Source organism: Leptonychotes weddellii, chromosome 13 (genome assembly GCF_054177405.1).
Source record: "Leptonychotes weddellii isolate Sample4059 chromosome 13, ASM5417740v2, whole genome shotgun sequence".
Taxonomy (NCBI): Eukaryota; Metazoa; Chordata; class Mammalia; order Carnivora; family Phocidae; genus Leptonychotes; species Leptonychotes weddellii.
This window is the reverse complement of record NC_138381.1, coordinates 44,453,187-44,461,365: the sequence shown is the minus strand read 5'-3', so window position 1 is coordinate 44,461,365 and position 8,179 is coordinate 44,453,187. Positions and strand designations below refer to the sequence as shown.

The 8,179-nt window shown below is 41.4% G+C and overlaps 1 pseudogene; it reads right to left on the bottom strand.

Moving 5' to 3' along the window:
* Nucleotides 1–3,702: 3,702 nt before the first annotated feature.
* Nucleotides 3,703–4,563, bottom strand: LOC145716695 (protein kish-A pseudogene; annotated as a pseudogene).
* Between the last annotated feature and the right edge of the window lie 3,616 nt (nucleotides 4,564–8,179).

The window sequence follows — 8,179 nt, the reverse complement described above, 5'->3', positions numbered from 1 at the left end:
AAAAACTATCAATCAAACAAACCTGACAAGACCAAGTGCTGGTTGAGCATTCAAAGTAAATGGAACTTTCATATATTGCTGGTAGGAATGCAAACTAGAATGGCCATTCTGGAAAAACTGGCAATTTCTTACAAAGTTAAATATACATTTACCAGATGACCCAGCAATTATACTCTTAGATATTTAACCTATAGTTATAGTTCCACAAAAACCTAGACATGAATATTTATAGCAGCACTATTCGTAACAACCAAAAACTAGAAACAAGTCAGATGTCCTTTTGGCTTGTCACCACATTTTTGGTTGTCACAAGTCCTGGCAACTAAGTGCATAGAGACCAGGGATTCTGCTAAACATCTTACAATGTTCAGCATGGCCCTCCCCCTCAACAGTGAATTATCCAGCCCCAAATTTCAATAGTGCCTTTGTTGAGAAACCCTGCTTTCAGATACCTGAGAGTACTTGGGCCATATTCAGTAGTGCCTGACAATTTCCTCTGATTCCTTTTTATTGTTCCGTCTTCCTTGCTCGCCCTCATCCTGAATTCCTATTTATTTCTAATGTAGAACTCTTCAGCTATTCCCTTTTTTCTCATCCCCAATGGATTATGTTTTCAGGCTCATACCTCCATCTCAAGAGGTTTAATAAGGTATCTTCCTTAGCAAATACAGTACACTCTGTAAGAGGAATTTTATTGCCATTTGTTAAGATAACAATAATTTTCAGCTTGTTATACACTCACACCCACGGAGTTATACTTGGGATACTACAGTGGATGTGTTTTTGTCACATGCTTTTTTCACTTAATAGAATATCGTGAATATTTTCCCATTGCTTACCTAATAGGATGCTGCTTGCCAAATGTTCCTGGTTCTCCCTTCTTTAGGGACGTAATAGGATCACACCTCCTGATACCCTTGCGATGGGCAGGGCCATGTGCCTAGTTTTATTAAATGAGTTGAGAACGGAATTGACACATAATTTCCAGCCACAGTATTTAATTGCTTATTTGATAACTTTCAGAGCTCTTTATTTCCCTATGGTAACTTGACTAGCAATGTTTGAGATTGGAACTTTTCCATCAGCCTGGATATCTGATGAAAAGAGGCCCTTGTTGATGTGATGTACATGTGGCATGAGAAAGAAATAAACTTCTGTTATTTTAAATCATTGGGACTTTTGGGGGTGTTTATTTCTGCTGTATGACCTAGCCTATCCTGATGGATACATCTGATACCCATTCAGCGCTTCTGTTTAGAGGCTTACTTCTCACCATTGGATAAAGGAGACTATATCCAAGATCAAGGGGGTTTGTCTTCTTTGGTCTACCCGAATAATTGCCATCCTATTCTTCTTTCCAGTGGTTAGTTTAGGGGAAGGCATATGATTCTCTTCTGAGGCATAATGGGAGGTCAGCTGGGGACTCCTAAGAAAAGTTTCCCTGATCCTAGATAAGAGAACTGAAGAGACAGTCCTTTGGGCTTCTGGACATTGCTTGTATTTGGATGTGGCACCTGGAACCTTGTTGCCATCTTGAAAGAGTGAAAGAGAACCCCCTAAAGCAAATCTGACCCACTAAGGATGGCAGAGCAGAGTGATGGAAAGAACCTGGGTCTTGATGACATTACTGAGGTCTGGAATCAACCAACCTGAAACTTGTCCTACCTCTATACTTCCTGATATGTGCCATAATAAAAGTCCTTACTTTCAAGTCCATTTCAGTCAGTGTTTTATGTTACTGAAAACATCCAAAGTGATCTATCGTTAAGTTGACTTCGGCAATGTTGATTTAATTGTCTGTAAAGCATGTCTAGACTATATATAATATATTTAATTAACTTCCTGTGACCTAACATTTAGGTAGTTTTCAATTTTCAGCCACTATAATATAAAGAGGGTCCCTCACTGCAAATAGTGCCAAATAAAAGTTACAAGCATTTTTCTGCTTCCTAAGAGTGGGAGGCCTGCCTCCCTTTGAACCGTATCTTTATTCATTCACCCACTCATTTCTATTTTTTGTGGGAGTCTCCAGATAGAACAGTAATTTAGAACTGACAAGATCCTGGTCCTCATGTAGCTCATAAAAACTTACGTTCCTTTGATTTGGTAAAACCAACCAATGGTGCTTTAGTTAAATGAATGTGAAATTAATTCCCACCCACTGGTTCTTGGAGAAAAGATGACAGCCGATGTACTGGACTGAGAGATGAAGTGTTTTGATTAGAAATATAAAGTAAACATATATTTTAGCATAAAGAGTTATGACTCCAGACTTTGTAACTTCTTAGGGAAATCCACAATTTAAATTACCTATTTCCTCAAATTATTCTGTTGTTTTAAAAACCACTTAATTGAGGTATAATTGACATACGGACACACAACTTGATGTGTTTGGAGAGAGTGTATACACCCATAAAACCATCATCATAATCAGGGACATAAACTTAGGCATCACCTCCAAAAGTTTCTTTCCACCCCAGAAAACAAAACACAATGAGTTATCAATGAATTATCACCTTACACCTGTTAGGATGGCCATATATAGACATGGTGAGGATATAGAAAAAAGGGAACCCTTTTACTCTATTGATGGGAATGCAAAATGGTGCAGCCACTGTGGAAAACAATATGGAGGTTCCTCAAAAAATTAAAAATAGAATTATTATTTGATTAAGCAATTCCACTTCTCGGTATATTTCCAAAGGAATTAAAATCCAGATCTTGAAGAGGTATCTGCACTCCCATGTTCATTGCAACATTATTTATCATTGCCAAGATATGGAAACAACCTACATGCCTATCAACAGATGAATGGATGAGGAGAATGTGAGACAGATATATATAATAGAAAAATATTCAGCCTTGCAAAAGAAGGAAATCATGCCATTTGCAAGAACATGGATAGACCTGGAGGACCTTATGCTAAATGAAATAAGTCAGAGAGTCTACGGCCATACCACCCTGACCGCGCCCGATTTCGTCTGAAATAAGTCAGAGAAAGACAAATATTGTGATCTCACTTACATGTGAATATAAAATAGTCAAACTCATGGAAGCTCATAGTACAACGGTGGCAGGGGGAATGGGGAAACGCAGATAGTGGTCAAAGGGTACAAAGTTTCAGTCATGCAGGAGGAATAAGTTCTGGAGAATTACTACTGTTCAATGTAAGGCCTGCGATTAACAATGCTGTATTGTATACTTAAAAATTTGATAACAAAGTAGATCTTATGGTAAGTGCTCTCACCACAAAAGGAAAAAGCAAAATAAAACATAACAAAACATAATAAATTATTATTTCTTTAAAGATTGTATGTTCTTACTGCATATCGTGTAGGAAAAGTTGAGGGCTGGACTGGTAGGAGCAGTGCGTCTTGCCTGAGTATATGGGCCTAGAGGGAGAATACTATAAAAATAAGAACTGATTCCTGAGAAGATTGAGATTTAAAAAAAAAAAATAGCTGTCTCCACAAACTTTTTTTTTTCTCATTCTATAAAGATTTGTCATTTTCCAATCCCAGTGAAAGGAACTGGAATAATTTACCAATTTTGTTTCCCATTATGTGCCTTAGAGATACCTCAGGAAAAACTGGTGTCTGATACGACAGAATAACATTTGCAGAATGTAACACTGTGGTGACAGCCCCGAGGTTGATTGTTACAGGCATATTAAACTCTTTGAGCATTATACGGTTACATCCTGTTTATACAGGACACTGGTCCAATAACAAAAATAAAGAACAGCAGCTGGAAATTTATCTCATTCAGTGTTCAGAGATAAAAGGGTTAATCATTCATTCCATTATTTTCTGCAGATACGTCCTTTTTTCATACTGAAATCTGATAGCAATTAAATAGGGATGTTTTTCTAAGCTACTACATGAAGAGGATGCTGAAGGCCATTACCCTACAGCATACTGCATCATAAGGACTATTCCGTTCACCAGTTCCGGCCACTTCCAAAACATACCCACGAATCCAGTTTTATTTCTGTCCAGGAAGCTGGGTGCCAAGGATCAGATACAAGCACAAGTACATTTAAGCAGCAAGATTACGGTCAACAGACTCTGAAGATGGAAAATGGCAGACATAGCGAGGCCAGAGAAGCCCCAGCCACATCCCCCTTCCAGGCCCAGGGTGGAAGAAGCGTCTACACAAACTTAACGGTGCATTAGCAGCAGCTGTGGTGTCACCTGGAACGTGGATATTTGGAGACGGTTCGGCGTTCTGCTTCCTCTTCGCTGCATGCTCTTGAACAAGCCACTCTGAGTCCCCATATCCTCATTAATCAAATGTCGACAAAATGAAAGCATTTACTTCATTGTGTTATTTTGAAAAAATAGCATCATAATGTATGTGAAAAAGCATTATTAACTTGGCAGACATATTGCTTTTAGTTATTGTTTGTTTTGGGGGGCTTACTTAAATGAAAAATACTTTGAAGGTTGAGTTCCCAGACATGTGTTGTAAAAAAGATGTGTCTATTTTTTATTATTCAATAATACATAATCATCTTTGAAAAAGAAAGACACCCAACATGTCCATGCTTACACACCCTCACCCCTCCAACTGCCTGGTGTTTCACCGACACCATCTTGCCCTTGGCTTCCAAGCAATGGAAGGCAGTGACATTGCACATCCCTTCTTATATGGAACATCATCTATCAGCACTATCCTCAAGCCCTCTTCCCTTGTAATCCTTCTTAGGAAATCCTTCGCTCAGGTTGTATTTTATTCTAGAAATTTGAGCATTTCTTTTACAAATATTTAAATTATTAGTCCATCTGGAGTTAATTTGACATAGGGTGGGAGAGATGTGTCATAGTTTTGCAAATGCTAATCCATTTACAAAATAGATATCTTTGCAAATGGCATTCAACACCGTTTATTGAATGACCCTGCCTTTCATCACTGATTTGAGTTGCAAATTTTTCCATATACTAAGCTACTAAATATATTTGAGAAGGCTTTTGGATGAGACATTCCACTGAATTGTCTGTTCTTTGCCCAGTTACTCCCACATATTTTAATTAACTTTATAGAAGCTTTCCTCTCTAATGAGTGAGGCCCTCAACCTTTCTTTTCCATCTTCAACTGACTTCCTAGCATGCTTCTTCTTTCTGAAGATCTTTAGAATCTTTTTATATTCACTCACTAGACATCCATGAAAATACAGAAGAATCTCCAAACTCTCAACAACATAAAGATTTAAGGTGACAGACAATATGATACCAGAAGCAGGATGTATGATTTCTAAATTCTAAGGAAATTGGAGCTGTATTTAGAAAACCTCCCATCCACTTGAAAGATCCCCTAGCATTGTGGCTCTGAGTATACACACTTTTATGACTACAATTAATTTGCATTTTATTTTTTTAAATGTTGGTTTCCCCGTCAGAGTCTGAGCTCATCTGGGGCAGGGGCTATTAAATATCTTTCGTACCATCGCACAGAAATGGGGACACAGTAAATGCTCAAAAAACATTTAGAGAATCCATTCATGGTACACAAAACTCTCCTGCTTGGCAATTCCTGGCTGTATTTTTCCAATGTCTTTGCTGGAGGGCAAGGTCCTGGGGGGTGCCCGAGGCTCCCCCAGCTCAAAGATGCCTCCCCACCCCCCCACCTGGCTCACAGTAGGCACTTGGCAAATGCTGACTCCTTCCATTTCCATGCCCTCTCTTCACTTCCCTCTCCCCATGGCGGGGTATGAAAACCAACGCCTCATGGAGTCTGCTAACATTTCCCTAAGAAAACCAGGGTGGCTGCCGGGAGGACGTGACAAGTACAAATGAAAACATGGTTCCAAACTGCAAGAGCTTCTGGGCCCGGGTAGAGACTGACTCCCTGAAATGACCTCATCAAGGCCGGCGTACCCGACCTTATTTTTGTTATAGAGTGCAGAAACGGGACTTTCGGTAGGACTTTGAAGTCTGAAGTCTCTGGAGGACATCAGGAAGTAGGGGCAAGTTGATACCCCTTGGTGAGGAGGCCTGGGAGAGCACATTATTCTTTTGAAGTGGATCTCCCTGGGGTTCATGGTCAGCTTTCCTCTGATGGCTTCTGGGTACCCTACATATGTCAAAGGAAGAACCAAAGGCTTTCTCTTGCACCACAGGATTAACTGGTCAAACTGGGAGACGCTGCTGGAAGACGGCGGACACCCCATGTGGGGGAGGACTTCTCATTCCTGGTCCCTTGAAACTCTGGGAATGTCACATGTAAAGGAGGAAAGAAAGAAAATCGTGTGATTGAGCTCTCTATTGTCTTCTTACGTTTTCATAGCAATTGGTGGGGGGGTGAGGGGGGCTTAAGGTTGAACTTAAGAGAATTTCTAAAACCCACCAGAAGTCAAGCCTGAGGCTGAAGACCGTTTGGGGGGGTTCTCATGCTTCTGCCATGGACCCTTTTGCCCAGACACTGCCAGAAGCCCTCCAGGGGACCTCTAGGGCAGAACTCACACGTCCTGGGCACAAAAGCTCCCACGCTTCCTTCAGGTGCTCCTTCCCCGAATGCATCCAAACGCCCCCAGCCCGCCGTAGCTGAAGAGGCCAGGCTCTGACCCGGCTGGATCCTTGTCGACCAGGACACTGGGCGCAATCCAGCTTCCTGCTCTGCTAGTTTTCCTGGTGTTTGTTTGCAAAGGAAACCTCGATTGCTCAGCCTATGGGAGAGAATATTCTCTCGGGCTCTTATGGCCTATTTCTTCTGTTGAAGGACAGACACAGTGCAATGCTTTCTTCTCTAGCACATGGAACAAGGCTTTAGGGACTTCTTTGGATTGGGGCAGGTACAGAGAGCTCAAGGGCCTGGGGTCAGCAACCTTAGCAGTGACTACGCTGCCCTCTCTTTAGGAGTTGACCTTGGACCTCAGGTCTTAGGAGGGTGTACCTTACAGTCTGAAGAATGGCCCAGCCTAAGTGTGGGTAGTCGGCTTTGACAGAGCCCGCAGCTTTGCAGTGGAGGGTGAAGAGTTGAGGTGCTCCTGTGCTAGTTCTGCAAATTAATTCTGGCAGCCAGTGGGGTGACGTGTTGTAGTGAGATCTCCCTGTCTCCCGTACAAGAACAGATAACAGTAGAACATTGTATGAACACCTGCGTCTGGTTCTTGGAGCCCCGGAGGGGAGTTAGGAACAAATGTCCAAGGGCTTTGTGCGATTCCCTGCTCAGGTCCGATTGTGCTCCCACTCTCCACAGAGGAAAATGACGGGTGCTCCCCCAGTGCCCATGCATGCTCGGCCTCAGATATTACCTTGTTTCAATCTTACAGACCATAGTGCATGGTAACCTAGGCAGTAGGAGAGCTCCTTTCCCCTTTCTTTTTGTTATTTTTACCACTGAAGAAACTGAGGTCCAGAGAGGCACAGTGACTTGTTACGGTCACAGAGCAGAACTTGTATCATGTCCTGTGCTCAGAAGGAAGTCTATAAATGCTTGCTGGTGGTGAGATTTAACTTAATCAGAAGGAGGTCTATAAATGCTTGCATGAGGTGAGATTTAACTTAAAGCCAAGTAAAAGGTGATTTTGTGGTTTCGTTCATTCATTATTTATTTGTTTACCACCTCTCAGGAGCAAAGCATTAAGTTTTAGCATCCAGCTAATTCATCATCCCTTCTAAGAGCTGTGTCTGTTTTAGCTTTGAATTTTTCTCTATTTCTCCCATCCCCATTGCTTTCTGCCCTAAAGACACCACACTCCTCTGTTTGGCGCACGTCCTTGGGTACGTGTGCTTGAAAATATATGTGTAGCCTCATTTTACATAGAAATGTGCGTTAGATTGTATACCTAGCAGTGTGCTATACATTTTATTTTATTTCCTCTTTTTTGTTTAAAGATTTTAATTTCTCCGTATGTGGCTTTCTGTCCATCTAGTTCATTGCTTCCAAGAGCTATGTTGTATTCTTTGGTGTACATCTGCATTTCCCCACCTCCACCTCTACCTCTCTGCTACACAAATAATGGTGTTGAGCATCCTTGGACATGCGAGAGCTTCTCAGGGGGAAATATCAAGTCTCTGTACTTTCTGCTGCAGGTCAACGCATGAAAGGAGAGCTGGACAGCTGGAGATGGTGTAATATTTATTTTAAATGCAACCAATAGGAACCGGAGGGCATCCCCCATTAAAGGGACTACTCTACAAAGAGAACCATTAAAATGAATGTAAATCACAGTAGCCTC